This window comes from Antennarius striatus, chromosome 11, assembly GCF_040054535.1.
Source record: "Antennarius striatus isolate MH-2024 chromosome 11, ASM4005453v1, whole genome shotgun sequence".
Classification (NCBI taxonomy): Eukaryota; Metazoa; Chordata; class Actinopteri; order Lophiiformes; family Antennariidae; genus Antennarius; species Antennarius striatus.
In genome coordinates, this window is record NC_090786.1 from 8,320,404 (window position 1) to 8,339,359 (window position 18,956).

The 18,956-nt window shown below is 38.1% G+C and overlaps 1 protein-coding gene across 3 annotated transcripts in view; it reads left to right on the top strand.

Moving 5' to 3' along the window:
• Window positions 1–1,982: 1,982 nt before the first annotated feature.
• The window catches only part of chrm3a (cholinergic receptor, muscarinic 3a), a 73,662-nt gene continuing 56,688 nt past the window's right edge, over window positions 1,983–18,956 (top strand). For all 3 annotated transcript variants that reach the window (XM_068327333.1, XM_068327334.1, XM_068327332.1), the window contains exon 1: window positions 1,983–2,175. The gene's annotated coding sequence lies outside the window, so the exon portion shown is untranslated. The remainder of the gene's footprint in view (window positions 2,176–18,956) is intronic.

Sequence of the window (18,956 nt, forward strand, 5' to 3'; positions counted from 1 at the left end):
CTCGATTTTCTAATTGATGTGTCATCTAAACATCTAAATGATTAAAAACAAGCTTTATGCTAGTTGTCATTTATAGATTTTTGAGCTTCATGTTCACCTCATAGTATCTAGCATCTATTGTCCAGTGGTACCGCGTAGGCAAAACTTTTTTCCCCTCTGTGTTCTATTTCTCTAACTCATGTACATACTGTACAATTTAAGTGAAAGAAGTCTTGGCTGAGTAATATAACTAACTGATTGTTTGAAAATCCTTCACTTTTTCAGCAGAGAGCAAACATTTGTTCACCTGTTAAAAGGGTATCTCGATGTTAGCATATTATTTCTGTCTAACCGTGTATTTAGTTGACACCCTTGAGAATGAGAGTTGGATGAAGGAGGCCATTATGAAGTGAAAACTGTCTCTGTGGAGCTGTTGGCTATATAGTGACTTGGTTATCAGTGTGTTCATGCAATACTGGAGGAATCAGACACTGTGAAATTGCAGGAAGGTGAATGTTGAGGCGCGGCTTTGGTTGTGTGTTTAACAAAGCCCACAGCAGGTGAGCTGGACTGGCTATTTTTACCATTTTACTGTATTACTTATTAATTAGAAAAATGAATCAAAAGAGTCTCACTTAAGATGTATGATACTTTATTTACATTGTTGCAGTTTATACTTAAGGCTTTGTGTACAGAATGCAATGATCGCTGCTGTAGGTCATACTCAGAGCTCAATACAATTTGTGGACTTGATTTGCAACGTTTGCTCAGTCAGACTGAGAGCAGATTGAAATAAAATAAATCTTTAATGTCAATATTTGGCCTCATTGCACCTTTATTTATTTGTGTGTCTAGGCTACATACCTGCAAAGACTTTTTCATTCTCATAGATTAGCAAATATCTATAAGCTTTAGCACACAATCATGAGAATAGCACAACATGAGCCAACCAGATGATGGAATATTCAAGTCTTTTTCATACACACATTGTAAAAGACTACACACATGTGTACACTAGAATGCATATGGAAAGAACTGGTTGCCCTCTCACAGAATGCAAACAAGCCGCTCGAGAAAAGTACACACAGATACAGTCTCAAATAGTCCACAAGGCATTAGGATAACCACAACACTGTCAGAGGAAGTCACCACAACACCTTCTCTGTGTTTCTAAAAGTTTTGCATCTTCATAGAAATTTCACTCGGACCAGGAAATGTGTTTTGGAGATCTGTAGTAAGTCAAAGCAGGAAGCTCCGAGGCTCCATTCCACAAGTCTCTGCAGCCAGCGGTAATTGGCTTACACATTCCTCCAAGGATTACCACAAAATCCTTATTTGTGTGTGTTTTTTTTAAATTAAACATTTGTTTTGGCTCCCTAAATTACATCCAGTCAAGTGTCAAAACACACTCTCTTTAAAATGTTCTTGTTTCTCCTCCACCATGGGTGAAATAAGCAGGTGGAATTCCAATTTTATTCAACTCTGATTGAAAAAATCTTCCTATTATTTCAATTAAAGTTTTGGCATTACACGCAGAATACCTCTGTTTATGCAGTTATATTTATCTTTCTTTATTTTCATGTTGAGAGTACCATAGCTGGTCCCTTCATAGCCCCAAAAACTGTAAAGCATCACAGGGACGTTTTTTGGCGGCTGCATTACATTTGAAATAATTTGTTTCGGTAAGCACTAACCTGTCTTTTGAAAATTTGGCATATCTGTGAAAAGACTTTGGAATATTGGAATATTTAAACAGGTTGAATATGTCGTCGCTGTCACTGCTCCTATATGGAAGATATTTTCCTGTAGCTCGACTTCTACGAATCGTGTTTTTCCATGTGATTTCCCAGTGTGCGTGTGCACTAACTGCTCTCGTCTCCCATATGATCAATGAATGGGTCACACTGTTTTATTCGCCGGGTGTGCCACCTGCTGGTGCGTCACGACTGCTCCGACCAATCCTAGCGCACTGATTTGTCGTGCGCCCTTGGAGATCCCACGGTGCCTCACACTTCGCCGTGCAATCTCGGGCTCTGTGACGGCAGAAAGTGGCGAACCTCTTCAGCTGCTTTCAGATTGTGACTCCACTGGACTGCCGTACTGCTGCCCTACGAAACATGGACCAGTGACAAGTTTAACAGGATTTTTAAATCTCCTAACACCATATCTGCCCAGCGCACCATTAAATGAGACGAGGTAGGTAAGATTAAGACATTGAAGCGGAAAACTTATTTGATAATTTTGTAACAGCAAATGATTCTATTTTTTCCTCCTGGTTTCTGGCTCCTGATATGGCACGCTTCTCGCCACTCAACGCGACACTTTGAAGTTTAGGGCATACTACAGTACGGAGCAAGACTGGCAGCTTGTGCTTGTTATCAAAACGGATATGCTATTATTTACAGAAACATTTTTGTATAATTTGTGCTATGATTTAAAAGCAGGTTTTGCAAATAAGTGCTGTTCCCGCTCCTGTTCCGCTTCCCTGCTCAGCATCCTTGTCCAAACCTGTGCGCTCTGCGCTCTCTTCCCAAAAAAAAAAAAAAAAAAAAGCCCCGTGGCTCTTTAGGTAAAATACATTCAGTTAATCAAAACACGGGGACGTATTTGTTCTTTGAATTCATCAAATTGAAAGTTGACAGTGGATAAAAAATCCTTTGCCAAAAGAGCCCCTTAATGCATTGTCATTCATGTTCTTTTGTTGCTGTCTTTCCTGCTTCATTCGCGTGGATAGAGGGAGAAATTAATTGTGTCCTTACATGGCAAGTGGCTACACCTTCATGAATTGGGGTGACTATTTATTTATGATGTCCATAGATGGCAATGTGAAGGAATGTTCCCTCTCAGTGACCTGGGGATACTTTGACATTGTTCTTTATAATGAGTAACAGCAGAGGGAATGGCATCTGTGCCATGGCGCAAATATTTCCGTTTGGTCCAGGGCTCCCGTTATTCATCACAGAAACCAGAGTGTGAGTTTGACAATGCAGCAGTTGTCTTTGCATCACAAGTTATTTCAACGTGGACCCAAACCTCTGCAGTTTAGCATTTTAATGTGTTGTACATATCAACACATGCGGTGTGTTTTTATATCAATATATCAACAAAGCCGTCGCTCTGGAACAGTTCAGCGTCATGGTGAATGCAAGGTCTGACACCAGTCCATTAAAGGTGGCCAAGTAATGGATTTTGTTAATTTCCACTGCCTGCTGTTAATGCCGAGGGCATTTAGAAAAGGAAACATGAAAAAGAACATCATTAGAGATGAAGGTAAACAGCAAGAGAGAGTCCATGGCTTGATGTATTTTTTGAACCCCAGTCAGTATTTTTTCTGGCTTTGTTGTCCTGATAGATGGCTTTGTTGTACATAATGCGACTGCCCTATTCATCATCATTATGACTCTGCCAAAGGGCTGTAGGTGTAGGATAGTGCATTGATAATGCTGACCACGCCAGAGGTGGCTCAGAGGGAAGAAATTGTCATTACTTTTTTTCCTTCCGCTGCCCCTGTTGTTCTATTTGGTGGTTAGAATGAGGACAAATACTAACGCTTTTCATTTATTAATCCCAAAATAGTGAATATGTACTGATTCCATTACAATAATTTGTACTATTTACCTACAATTTGGGCTGTAAATACTGATGAGCAGTGATAAGTAATGAATCATTCACTTTACTGGAAAATGATGTGATTTTTTCCCCCATAACTCAATCATTACAAAATTAGGTTAGCATTTTGGGAAATATACTTATGATGTGCCTTTTGTAATATGTTGAGTGCATAAAATACCACTTTCAGGTCTAGCAGAGTGATTTAGAGGGAATTCAAATAAATTCATGTTTTTGTTGATGGGAGAAAGTAGGAAAACCCAGTGGGAATCCATACAGAAATGGGAAACACATGAAAACTGCACACAGAATAATTCCAGGTCCTCAGGTGGATTTGAAAACAGAGCCTTCTGACTTTGACATTATGCCTGTCTGTATCAGGAGGGAAGAAGACTGACCACCTTTCTGTAATGGTTATTTAAGACGCACAAGAAAGTCACAATCACTTCCTCCCCAATCCACAGGTTGCTCATTCTACACTTTGTCTTACAAGTAGAAAAATACAGTTTCATTAACAAGTTAACTTCTCATGAAATTAATCCATCTGATGTTGAATTTTAGAGTGTGAAACTGACTGGTGTGTTTCGTCTTTAAAAAAGGCAAGTTGTGCAAAACTGCTAGGGAAAAAACACATATATGGAATATGCATTGGTATCTGAACCAGAGCGGTAGCTGCCGCTGGATCCTGTCTAGAACCTCAAACTTACCCCCAGGTGGCACTGAGGTACACTGACTGGCACTGTCAGACTTTTACAGCAGGCAACAGGAGACAGTGATGGGCATTTTACAGGATTCAGCTGGCCAAACAGACGGCGTAACTCCCCAATTGGGTTTCATTAGACCTCTTCTTGATGTTAAAGCCTGTTTAATCCACTTTCACAGCCATGCAGACCACAGCAGAGCAGAACAGTGTCTATCTTTAGACTGTGCATGGGCAGAAACTTTTCCATTACAGTTCCATTAAAAAACAATGACACAAATTCCCTGTAGGTTGCCTTCACTTGTCTCTTTTACGGTGCAGAATTTGCTCCTGCACTGATGAGAAAGATGATTTCACCATCATATTGAAAGCTGTCAGCTCAATTTTCATGTTCCCCCAAAAGCTGCACTGTACCCCCCTCCCCCTTCCGTTCCTTTAGATTCACTGCCTGAGGGTATGATTATGGTAGAACCCTGTGAGGTGAGCCCTTGACCCTGTTTGTCTTTGTCTCCATCTCCGGGAAGCTGCTGTTGCTGTCCCATGTTCACAGCATCTGCTTAGCTTCAGAGACACGGTTCTGGGAAGGCAGCAACAGACTTCAGGGACATGATAAACAGGATGACACCTTTGGTGTTTTGAGCAGATATTTTATATGGCCATTAATTTAGATACAATATCTAAAGGTGTTCAATCATTATTATAATTGCGCCTTACATGCCTCATTGGCTTTGCAATTTTTTTTATAGTTGCGTCATGGCTACATTGCTTGCAATAATGAGACCCGCTAGATGCAATTGAAGTTTTTATAGCTAACAAACATGTAGTAAACAGATGCTCATCACTCAATGACCTTTACTAGTTATCATAAACCTGGCTGGAGCTGCCTCTTATTGGTAGCAATAAGGGTCTAACTTCAGGACTGTTAAACAGCTCCTTGTTTGCCTTAGGATATTGTGTATGTTCAACACATACATGTACCGGGACAAATAAGGCTAGCTTAATTGAAAGAGGAAAGTTAGGCTGATTTACAAAAGAAGACTTTAGGTCAGCGATGGTCCAAACATTGGTTGATGTGGATCTTTTAGACATAAATTTTGATGCACTCCGGAATACGTCAGCCATAACTGTAAATGTTGCTGCATGAAACAACCAGCAGTGCTGTCATCAATACCAGTATATTTCCATGCAGTTTGGGAGAATCTAGTGAGACCTGATACACTCTGCTGCTCTTGTAATCTGTGAGTTCTTTCTTCTTTTTCGATGTTTTTTGGCATCCTCTCTGCAGGTCCTGTCTCTTGCCTTGACCCAAATTCTTGGTCGCCCTTCTTTCACCCAGTCTGTCATATGTCACTGCTTTTCTCTCAAACTCTCACTCTCTTAACTTCGGCTCGCCTGACAGAGAAGCCCTCACTTAAGGGAATTCAGATCCATATTTGACTGCTCTTTTATGTCTACGCTCTGTCTGCTTGTAGCATATAAATCAATAACAGCTTGCGCCGCATCATTTTCAGCGGTGGTCCGCAGGGATAGATTTGAAGTAAAAAGATAACTGTAGAGAGCAAGCAAAATAGAGAGAGAGACATACGCACACGCACGCACGCACGCACGCACACACACACACACACACACAGCAGCAGCAGCAAAACAGGAGATTCCTTGTAGTGAATTATGTATACTGTAAATTGGTACTCACCTCCAGCTCAGGTATTGGATATATGTAACAGGTATAACATACAGAAAGTAAATCATAATGATGATGGATTGACTAATCCTGGACCAGCTTCAAACAGTTTATATTCAGCCACATTTCTTTGCCTCGATTGATGTTTCTTTCTATGATAGTTTGTTTATTATTCAGAGTTAATGTAGTTTCACACCGTATGGATTTTATTAATGATTAAACTATATCATGCAGTACTTTCTCTGCCTCACTGTAGCACACCAAACTATGAAATATCCACTGTGATTCTGGAAGATTGAAGTTTAATGAAATATGAGTAGATAATAGACCATTTTACTTTTTCCAGATCATCTCAGGTTGATAAGAGATCCCCTGTTGGCTTCAGCTGCATAATAATCCACAAAAAATAATCCTGAAAAGAGTTAGACAAGAGCCATTTTTGAGCAGCTAGTGAGTGAAACGCTGCTGGGGATGGAGGGAAACTGAAAGAAGAAAGAAAATCAGGAAATTTAAAGTACATTTGCCTCAAGCAAAAAAACAAAAACAGTATCTGAGACAAAGAAACTCTTCAAGTCTTGAAAACATAATTTTAATCACAATGATGCCTTTCTTTCAGTTTTATTGTTATTGTTATACATTCTTTTCCCTACATACTCTTTGAATAATGCAGCTTTTATTGTCTTTGTCTTTAAACTAAAAGATTAAGATGTTTAAAGTAGAACCGTTTATGTACAATTGAATTGATGTTAACAATGAACTGAATGCTGCTCCTCATCAAATATAGTGTCTGACACATGAATTAGCTATTTCTCAACATAATCTGTAATTTGCACTATGGGTTCTGATTTCAAAGCTATGATGGAGGCTAATATTTAAAATTTTCCACACTGAAGGAATCCAAAAAACGGTTGTGGTGTGGGTAAAGCAGATTCTATCGGCCATCAGTGATGACTTGATTGAGCACTGTCATGTCTGGCAGTGCGTATCATTTCAGATAGTAATTACTGATGAGGGCAGATGTCTGTGCAGACAGACAAATACCTGTTATCATGCTTTTTTGAGCCTTGGATGTTATATCTCATCAGCATTCAATGAGATTACTCTGTACTTTATGCTCTCTTGCACAATTTTAGTGAGACACCATTCCATATACAGTATTGTGTGAAATGATTCCATATTATATTCTACTAATGTCACAACTAGAAGTTCATATAAGTGCTTAAAGTGTGACTCAGATGCGAACTAGATACTATTGTATAACCACTTTGTGTCAGAAGACATTTGTCATAGGTTTTTAGGAAGATATTTTCAGGATTTGCTTGTTAAATATTTGGTAGATTGCAGTGGACAAAAAAAGCCTGGCATGTTTTTGTGTTTGTTCGTTTTTGCCTGACTCCCTCTGGCTTTTGTAATCCGGCTCACCAAGCACATTGCAAATGAGCCAAATTATGTGTCAAGCTCCAACACACGAACCGAATAACAAAAAGAAATTGCCTTTGCAGTGTCTAATCTCCAAATGATGTTAGAGGTTTGATTGAGGTGAAGGACCTTTTAGCATAAATGATTTATCCTTGATCATATCTGCGCTTCTCATTTCAGTTTTTTGTCTGTTTTTTTCCTCTAGTAGAAACAGAGGACAGTGTCATGAGGTCTAGACAGACATCATCAAATCAACCCTTTCATGTAATAATTTATTTCGTGACAAATGTGGAAGACCTATTCAGTAGTCATACTCTGAATGAATCACACACATTTAATGAAGGATCAGTCAGCTAAATTTACATTTAGTAGATTTTCTGCGCCACCCTGCTGTTGTTTTTGACACTATCTATGTTAATGGGCCTCTGTAGGCTAGTGAAGTGTAGGCCTTTCTCTGCCTTCCTTTTATTTTACACCTGTGACACAATGAAACAGAATGAATCCAAAACTACTTTGAACCATGTGTCACTGAATAGTCTGAACACTCGAAAGGGTTGTAGCTCTGAATGTAGTTTAAGGACTATTGCAAACCACGTGGGACACAGGTTGAAAAAAGTGAGCAAGCATTTATCTCAAGGTTGCAGATTAGAACTGATATCTATGCTAAATCACTGTTAACCATGGCTTTGATTAGATTTGTGTCGCACTGCTGTGCAAAGCAATGGTATTTCTACAGGCTATTTCTCTATTCTGTGCATACAGCTTCCTGACTGATGTGTTGTGCTTTAGTCCTGCTACTTGAGGCGTGAATAGTGCCGGCTTCTGCCAGCATCGCCACAATAGTTGATGCTTGAAGTTGTTGATATGATTTTGTGACTATTCAACGAGTACTCTAGCTTAATAAATACCATGTGTCTTTAGAAAAAGAAATAAAAATGTATCTTTATGATGCTCTGGTTCATGTGTGTACTTAATGAATATGGTTGTATTGCATATTGCATATTTAATTAAAATGTTACATACTAGTTATGGGGTTGTTAAGAAAATTGTTCTACCCTCTCCTTAATAGTACAATTAAGACTTTGGATTGAATCTCAAATCATGTGTAGGAGATCAGATATTGGTATTTTCTTTAATGTTCAATATCAAAGTGATGAATTGGTGACAAAAATCCACTTGTTTTCATTATCAGCTTGATTAATTCATCTCTCCTAAGTTTGTTTGTAGTACCAGCACTTTAAATGATGCTTGAAGGTCACCTCTCACATAGCTGTTTGACACATCCAAAGCAAAGTGAAATAAACAGTTTTCTAAGTTTTAAGTTAACTTTAAATTAAGGTTTCTGGTGTTTTTCCCCTGCAGCAGGTTTGAGAGGGAGAGTTTGTTTCATCCTTCAGACCAGGACCTGTCTGCGGGCTTTCCTCCTCGCTCAGTTTGATTGACATTTCATAAAGAAATGGGGAGTTGCTGAACTTGTACCATGCTAGGGCAAAAATGTAAAGTGAGCCCTCTGGCGAAATTCTACAGAGGAGAACACAATGGTGTAAAAATAATCTTGCTTTTATTTTTCATCTCGCAGATGTGTCTTGGGACTAGAAAGGAGAGACACAGATGTACAACAATCTTATCGGGATTTGAAATGTTGCATAAGAGTAAAAGGAACAAGCAGGCAGCCTGATTGTGAGGTGAAATAATGTACTTTGTTTTCCATCTGGGCTTCAAACTTTGTTTGCGCATGTGTGAGATCTCACCGCACGTGCAGAAACCGTCGTCATGACAACCGCCGTTTAAGTGAAAAGTAATTGACTCCAATCTGACTCGTGACGCCTGAAGTTCAAAGGATTCAAACTGTTAAATTGTTTAAAAAAACAACACTAATGTAAAAAAAAAAACCCAGACATCAGTCAGATTAGAGATTTTCTTTGCTATTAGCTCTTAAGTCTTTTTTGTTTGCAGGCCAGTCCACTAATAAAAAACAAAATACATCTTACAAGAGAAATTTTAAATTATTAAAAGAGTAGAACAGAAATTTATAAAAAAAATCACTAATAATATTGATACTACCATTAATCATAAATTTTCATATTCCATTTATATTTTTAAATACAACCACAACAAAGTCTTTGTTGTGTGAAGCTGTCTTCTTCTTTGGGGGGTTGAAGCCTATCTAATCCAACATTCACCTCGAGGTGGGTTGCACCCTGGACAAAACCATGGAAACTCTACAACAACTGTAACAAAAACCACCAGATAAATAAAAAGGAGCCATACATTTAAATCAAGTAAGACTTAAAATGAAAATACACAAGTAAATTACAAGTACCTCGTTATTTGATAATAATTTAGTAAACATTCAGTCACAGCTGTTGAAAGTCAATAGCTTTTTCTCTAGAGTCAAATCTGTGTCTCCAGTTCAGGGAATGTCACCTTTCCTAACTAGGGTATTTGCTCAATGTTGTGAAGATGGAGTGTTAAAAAACTTCCCCAGGGATTATTTTGATTTACCACAAAAAAAAAAAAAAAAAAACCTTCTCAAGCTCATCTCAGGAATGTGTGTAACCTGGCATCACATGAAAGCTTTGTGGTTGAACAGCAGTGACATTAATCATTGGAGTAGGTGTTCACAGTGGTCATCTTTTTTTTGTCCTTCCGTATCAGCTGTGCAAACCCTCTGGCAATAACAACATCAGATGTGAGCCTTATTGAACAGCTCGCTCAAGGAAAAGTTGTGGAGGCATTTTTGTAGAGCTCGATCCTGTTTCAAATGATCAGATTAAAAAGTGTTACAGAAATGGGGAGATTTAGTCGAGGACTAGAAAGCCAGAGTACATTAACTTTAGTGGTGTCTTTGGGATGGAAAGCAGGCCAGTAGCAAGAGTGGATGGATGGAAATGCCTGGCACATCTCCATACAACGTTTTTGGCAGGACTATATTATTAGAAAAAAGAAAACTGTTTATTGGCTTAGTACCCTCTGCGTTTCTTTGAAATGTAATCATAACCCAAGCTGCCTCATATACAGGCAATGTGCTGGAAGTACTGGAGCTTATTATTTATCAACGTTTATTCTGCGGAATATATAGTGCACACATGAAAATGCAATGGTTAAACCAGTTTGATTAATAAAGTCTGGATTCCTTGTAGAAGTTTTATGCATCACTGCCACTTACACTGAATATTAAAAAGTCCAACTGGTTTGGTATTTGTATAAGTGAAGATGTACAAGTCTTTGTTGTGTGCCCAAAGGGTAATGTCAACATTTCTTGTGCCCTCATATGAATGTCTATTGTAACACATTTAATTTCTCAACAAATTATTTTTAATTGTTAAGAAGTGCATCAATTTTCATCCCAAAAAATGCAATCTACATCCACTGGTAGGGAGTGTCAATAAGAGCAAGCATAAGAAAAAGTTACGTCCATGCACCTACTTGGTGTCACAGCCAGAAATCGATGGATGCAGGATAGTAAGACTGGTAGCAATATAAAATGTGGTCAAAGGCTATGAAGCTGTCTCAGGTTCAGAATATATATGATATAAATGGTTTCATACAGGCAGGAACAACAACTCATAATCAAGTAATTGCAGACACTGAAAAATGAGCTAAAAAGAAAAAAAGGCTCGAACGTGTGACAACATCAGCAACAAGTTGGCAGCTGAAGAAGGGAAACACACAAACCTAAGATACAGGGAATGAGAGAAGGTAGGGAACAGGTGTCATCGGACAATCACAAAACAGACCATAAATCCCATGGACACAAGAGAAAATACATTAATGCAAGGAATGCACAGGAAACAATTACAAAGTTGAATAAGGTGTAAAATAAATAACATGGGATTCAACTTACAATGTAAAACAGGAAACACTGATATAAAATCACACCATGACCTTTCAAAATAAGAGCAACAATCAAACCAGAAATATGACACAAAATATAAAATTGTGATAAATAAAAAGAAAGATTGCACAAGAAATGTGCCAACAACATTCCCATTCTAATGTATAAGCAATGACAGCTGTTGCAGTTGTACGAGTTCTAAAAAGTTTCTTTTTCTGAATATTATTGGCAAGTTGTGTTTTGGAGTAGTACCACACTCTTGGTTTATTGAATTTTTTTTGTTAAATTTTTTATTTTAACTTCAGGTACTTTACTGCTCTCTGTGTGAGTTTAGGGAACGTTAACTTTAGCTTATCATTCATAACCTTGTATAGTTGGATCCAACTTTAGAGCCTTGTGTTATGTATTTTGTGTGATACTTTATGTATTCCAACTGAGCTGTAATTTGTAATTTACTTTTTTGTTTAATCAGAAAACAACTGACTGTGACATAAGTTTGACATTTTTATTGTAGTATGACATATTTGCGAGGACAAGCATACAGCATATTTTTTCTATGCACGACAGTATATTGTTATATTCAATTGAACAGTATCCCTAATATCATGTAACATCTGAGAGGTCTTATTTATGTATATAAGGGTGCATGGAGCTAAATGCTAATGTCTGTTTGCTATTTAGCACAAAACACAAAGAAATAAATTTGCTGTTTTTTAATTATAAGTAAGGAGAAGGCGATTTCAAATCATCCTAATATGGACACCTGTGCCAAAAACAACATCATCAGAATTAAATCAATTCATACAGTGCCTTTGAATAGTTAAAACTTCCAGCGTGGCCCTCCAAATGAGCAAATAGTTAATACTTGGGGTGTAATTACAGATGGCTTTGAGCTACTAGGATAAATTACCACAGCTTTCTCCCCTCACACACTCAGAATATTTCATTACAAAGAGACTTTGTTGCTGATGACCCTCAGTAAACTTGTTGAGTTTCGTCTCAGGCTATGCTATCCCTTTGTTCCTTCCTCTTTGCTGTTCATGTTTATTTAACCTCTTTCTTTATCCAGATTAGTCTCACTAAAGCTCTTTAAATTAATCTCATTAAAACTCTTTTCCAGCAGAGATGTGGAAAGACTCTAAAGTTTGTAGTCATGCATTTTCCTTAAGCTCCCATCATTACAACAGTCACATCCTGCTTAATCCACAACTGCCAAGAACCACCAGGGGAGCGTGGATAACTTTCTGACCCCTCAGCTCCTTTTCTGTGTATCGTTTATGGAAATATCAGGATTGAGTTAGTACAGTAAGTTATCAGTGATCACTGGCTCCTCGCACAGCAGTATAAACACAGTCTGAGTCACCTCCTTGGTTTGGTAATGACCACATTTGTTGTATTACAGCTTCAGCAGCTAGTTTGAGTGCAGCCCTTTGCTGCTCATATATCATAATCACAATGTGACAGGGGTTATTTACCTTGTGCACAATCCAAGGTTGGGGGTCCTTCTTAATTCCAGGGTCATTCTCCAAGCAGTATCTTTTACAGATTTGAAGAAATGTAATCATATTGCTACCAGATCTGAGTTTTAATTACTTCATGGTTTTGTTGAGTTCCGAATGAAAGTTTTTTTTAATGAAAAGTAACACAAACAATGTAAGATTTCTGTTAACAGCTAGAGACCCCAGAGAGTTTAAATTCCTCGGCTCCTGTTTTTTTGACCGTTATAAATCCAATCCAAAATTTAGTTGAGCTGCTGAAGGGTGAAATGACAAATCTGCCAAAAACTGTTAAAACGCAAATGTGTGCTAACTAGGTTATTAAATCGGAACTGAAGTCTCAGGTGCAGCTGTTTACAGGAAGTGTTTACAAGTCAGTGACCTGCCTCCTTGCAGCTTTGATGGGATATGGGATATCAAAGTAGTATTATAGAGCACGCTTCCTGTAAATACTGTCAAACTGGCCCTGCAGCACACAAAAGCTATTAGATTGGATTATCTTCCAGTGTTATTTCAATGTTCCTACAAAAATGGGTGAGATTGTGGCGAAGTGTTTGGACTTATTTTCTTCGCCTGCAATCACCATCCTTATACAGTATCTAAACTCACCGTAATGTGAATTGTAAATAGTTTTTTGTATTCCTTCCTATTCCTCATTCACTACTATTCTCTTCCTCGACAGTTCCTCGACAGTAATTTTTACTGTACTTGGCAATAAAACTTTTTCTGATTCTGATTCTGATTCAGATTCTGAAGTGCTTAATGGTCTTGGAGAATATGTGCAGATAATAATCTGTTTCTTGCAATAATCCACACAATAGTTCTTTCTGGAATGTCTTTTTGCCTGTGTGGATAAGAGAATTGGAGTTTGAAAAATAATCAAAGGGTCCCTTTTAAAGATGCTGCTACTTCTTTATTTTTACAGTATAAATACAAAAACAACACTGACAGCACCAAGAAAGAACAGTTTAATTATGGTCGCTGTTGTTACATCTGTGTTTTGAGTGGCAGCAAAATTGTGAAGTATTTGCTATATGTTTGTCACTGTGAGTAGAATATTGTTTTAGTCTGAACGAAAAGTAGTAAGAATGTTCCGTTAAACAAATGAAAGAACGTTCCATTAAACAAATAAAGAAATCTTAATTACGGCATTTATTATTGAATGAACTTAGGAATTTAGGAATTGTGATTTTTTTTCTTTTTTTTTCTTTGATCCTCCAGTCATTACTATGTGTCAAAAATGAAGCTGGAGAGAGAGAAAAGGAGAGATCACGGTGACTGTGGGGCATTTTTCGTGGGTCATCTGAGGACGAAGGGGCTCCACATGCCACACTGACGCTCACTTGTACTGAGCGCAGCAGCTGTGGAGCGCTGTTGGGTCGCCGTGGAGAAAGGATCATCACCTGTTTTCCTTTCCAGTCAATTCCTCATCTCTCTCTCCAATGACTTGTGGTGCAGATCAGCAGTGTTAATGTTGAAGAAGCTCAGGCTTGACTGTGCCGGTTTCTGGCCTGCATTTGATAGGCTCTTTCCACCTCAAAGCCGTGAAAGTCAATTTTGATGCTATTTGTGTCTTTCTACCTTACTCCTTCAGCAAACACATCAGACCTCTCCCGAGGAGACCACTCTGTCTGCCAGTGTGTCCAAAAACAAAAGCTATTTTAAATGGAGGACCAACTTGTAAGATGCACACCTTTAGTACTCCAGCAAAGTCATGCTTGTGGCCTATCTTGTTCTTTGCATTGGACTTGCTTTCCTTGGTGGAGTGTTACCAATGAACTCATCTCCTGATTTAATTCCTTAATTTCTTCTGCACTCTTTGGAGGGCTGGATAGTGAATTAAAATCCATTCCTTAATAGTAACATAATTCCAAAGACTGCAGAACTAGCTTATTAATATGCATTAGATTTATGTACTTATTGGTGATTGTTTTTCGGGAGTAATTTCAGAAATGTGTTTAGTCCACACACTCAGATTATTTGCTTTCCAACCTCTGCTTCCACCCTCCTATTTCTGTTTGATAGATCTACTTCACACACACTTCACCCTGATTAACTTTTACTCCGCCCTCTCAGAAAAACAAAAGCACATCGCCGTGTAGTACAGAGTTGTTGTGACCGTATGGGTGAGTTAGATTTTTTTCAACCATCCGTCATTTGGAGTGGCAGGATGGGGCCCGACCTAACAAGGGGCTTGTCTAAACAGTAAGACTATTCAATCTTTGCTCCAACCCCATCCATCAGGATGCCATTACAGTATACGGATGTGCTGCTATGTTCACTCGGCCTTTAAATATCAGTACCTCCACATTCAACTAGTAAAGTTTTGATTAATTTGGGTGCCATTTGTTGAAGTATTTTTGTTTTTAGCTGCAATATCCTCATAGATATTAAGCTTTCATCTGCTCTAATAAAAGCTGATATAGAGAAATTGTTGGTGTTGTGCCAGAGACAAGATCCCAGCAGCTTATATTTCCTTTGTTACTTAAATTGAATTGAACCTGACTAAATAATTCATAACTGTACTATTTTTTTTTTATTATTTCATCCACAGCATCAAATACCTGATAGAGTTAACAGGGTCGCAGCTGTTTTACAGTTCATCTGAACATATGGCAGAGCAGGAGACTCAAGTGATTGGTCAGAATGAAAAGAAAATGGAAACTTAATTTAGAAGAAAGCCCTGGGCTGAGCAAGGAATATATAACATTTAGAATGAAAGATTACAAATGCCAGTGTTTGTGGGTTTCAAATTTCTTAAGAAGACATTGTGAAACAACATACATGGATCTCAGAGTCACATTTGTATTGCATTTTTCTCCATCTATTTGTTTTGAGAACTGCTTCTGCTTTTTAAACTCTTCTCGGTGGGAATATTTTCTTCAACAGTGGAAGCAATGTCATGATTGGACCTGGGTGTGCGTAACATTTTTCTCCATCAGTGGATCACCATTTGCTTATAATGGGCATAATGAATCATTAATTCACTGCCGTCATTTGTAGCTGACAGTCTCTGTGAGCAGAACTAACTCCTGATCCAGCAGAGCAGAGAAGGAACAAAGGAGTGTAAAAGCATCTCTGTATTTGTCTCACTCCATGGGATCTGTTTGTGTTGATATGATGGGTGTTTCCTAATGGGGCTGTAACACTGCACTCTCTGATGCATTTTCATAATTGTAATGTTTCTCATTATTACCTAACCTTGTGTTTACCTGTAACGTAAGTAGTGTCAAGGTCTTCTAAAGATATTTTCCCCTATAATTACAGCACATGTTCAAAACCTCGAAAGGGACATGTGTTAGGTGTTATAGGACACTGGTTCCCTGTAAGGGGAAGTGGACACTTACCCTTATAAGGACTTTAAAAAATGCACCATACACCTGCTGTTTTACAAGCAAATATTCAAAAATAACCAGTATTAAAATGAGCAAAAACAGGGGTGCTGGAGATAAGGGGGTAGTTATTTTTATAGGGCTTTATGGTCACTTTAGATGAAAGTTTGGAGAATCAATATTGTAGAAAATTAATTTCAGTCAAATAGGCACCACTAAGAACTTAGGTGAAAGTCTCTCCGGTGATGTTGACTATGGATTGCTACTCCAAAATTTTTAATTAATGCTCACTTGAAATTGGAGTGTAATAACAGCGAAGACATTAGCATGTACCTCGTCATCATTATCTCTTCCCTGGATAATGAATTGTGCCCTGCAGATAATGTTCTTGACTTCCCTCCGGACGATGAGACAGCTACAAAACGAAATAAATTACAGTCTGAAGATACACTTTGTAATCTTGTGTATGCACCAAAAGTTGCCCTCAAATGTCTGAGGCTTCCTTTCGGCTCATTGCTGATGTTTTGAAAATTGTATTTGAACTCTGTGGAGTGCATCTTCAAAGTTAATGTTGCCTATGTGATGGCCACATGTTTTTGAAAAAGTAGAGCTGACTCTGCTCCATTTAACCCACAGTCAGCAGGTAGCCTGACATCGTACAAACATATTTCCTAATTTTATTTTCACTAGCTCCAGGGCTCACTTTCTAAATCTTTTCTTTTTTTGCTTTTCATTTTTTCCTCTGTAGTCCTGAGGAAAGAGTTTACCAATAAAAGACTGGTTGACTGCTGCTGTTTGTCTCTTTTGCCATTGTCTGAGACAACTGGTCTAATTGGTGATAGTTCATCAATTGCCATTGCTGTGGGTCAAAACAGCATTTTGGGAAACATTAAAACATATTTTTATTTTAGTGAGTAGTTTGATCTCTGTACAATTACAAGACATTACTAAAAAACTGCCCCCTAGATGTCTTCTCTCATTATCAGTAAGGGGAACTTTTCATTATGATTTTCAGTGAAGGTCCTGATTCTATCTCCACTGTTTATAACTGACTCTTCTTGCTGTATTAAAGGGTCAAACCAGTCAAATAATTTGTGAAAAGGCAAACAAATACAGCGAAAATGTTGTTCCTATGATTTATGAAAGCAGAGTTTTCTCTCTGATCTGATCCCTTGAAAACACAAACAAATATCAGTGTAATGCGTGCTGAATTACAGCCAGAGCCTATTAAAAATCACCCATCAGCCACACTGATGTGTGAGAAAATACTTTGTCTTCATTTGTTTGTTTGACATTCAGTTTGCTCTGATTAAGAAGACTGATGGTTCTAAATTTTTTCACTAACTTTGCTGACCTGATGTTACTGTTGACCTTTTGCCAACAATCGTCACTTCTTTTTTTGGACTACTTTCACAGGATGTATTTCATAACAATTAGCAATCCTACAAGATCAAGGTTAGAAATAGCTTTGGCCTGATGGAAAACCATTCCTATTTGAAAAGTGAGAATATTCTTTTGTTGGTACTGGCGCTGGGGAAATGAAGTTAAATTGCATTGTGCATGAATAATTCTCTTGCTCCTTTCAGGACATTGTAATATAGCCTTCTTTATTTTCTTGTTCTTTCGTGTCTAAGTAAGTCCTGAGCTAAATTAAATTGGAACGTTTTTGGGTGTCGGCATTTTCCCATTTCTGATGACCGATTGAAGAGGAGAGATGAAAGGTATAATAAAAAAACCTATGGCTCTGCTTCTTCTCCCACCCTCCCTTCTTCACCCTCCTCAGCTGAGCTACAGTGGATCTTTTCAAGGTTGTGACAGGTTTGAGGAGAGAGGTCTGTCAACAGTTGTGCACTTATACACAGCACAGACACACATTCTGTCTCTTTCTCTTGTCATCCGTCCCAATCTTCTCTTTCCCATTCCTCTCTCCTTTCTCTCTCTACCTCCTCGAAGGTGCATTGTACTTCTTGGGTTGTGAAAACAACTCATATGGCACTGGCTGAATGAACACGATAAGAGATGTTGAGGTTTTTTTTTTTTTAATCCTAAATTCTTTTATGCTACTTTGTGATGTTAGTGAAGCCTTGGAATGATGACCAGCCAAAGAAGCTGAGGAATTTCACTCGGTGCATTGATGATGAAGCACATCATTTATCAAGCAAGCTCAAAGCAATCACCCATTAAACACAATGATAACCATCAACATGAACACCAATGAAAATCTTGTTTGTAGACCATCTGGATGTCACACAGCCAGAGCAGCTAATAAAAAGGGCTTTGGCTGTTACTTGGTCACTTTGCTATCAGATGCTGGTTTGATTGCTGTTTATTCATCCCCAAGCAGAGTTCTTCTCAAAAATCTGCTTGTTATGTTTGTTTTGCTCAGTTTGGTTTCTCATTCCTCCTAATAGTTAGATTTACTATTTTCCCCTGTGCAGTAATTGAGACCCAGGGGAGGGTTTTGGGACAGATGCTCTGACACTAAACACTTCAGGGTGTAAAACAAATTTTACAGTAAACATTAGTGGCACGCCCCAACACCCCTGTTCTACTTTCACCGTAGCATGACGAGATTGACGGTTAATGATGTAGAGGTCCTACTCAGAAGTGGCAAACTCCTGCAATGTTCCCACCAAGGTCCTAAATGAATAAATGCATGAATACTTTAATAATCCCAAAGAGAAATTATTCATATTTTCCTATTTTATATATGGTTTCAATTTTTCTATAATTACAATTATTTTAGAAAGACTTTAAATGCATCTAAGAATAGCTATGCCTCTTGCAGAGCATACAACTCTAATACCTTATTCTTGGACATTTTTTTTGCATTTCTCTGCAGTAGCGAAGGACGTACATATGAAATAAACTACCGCTCACCTCCTGCAGAATATAGAGATGT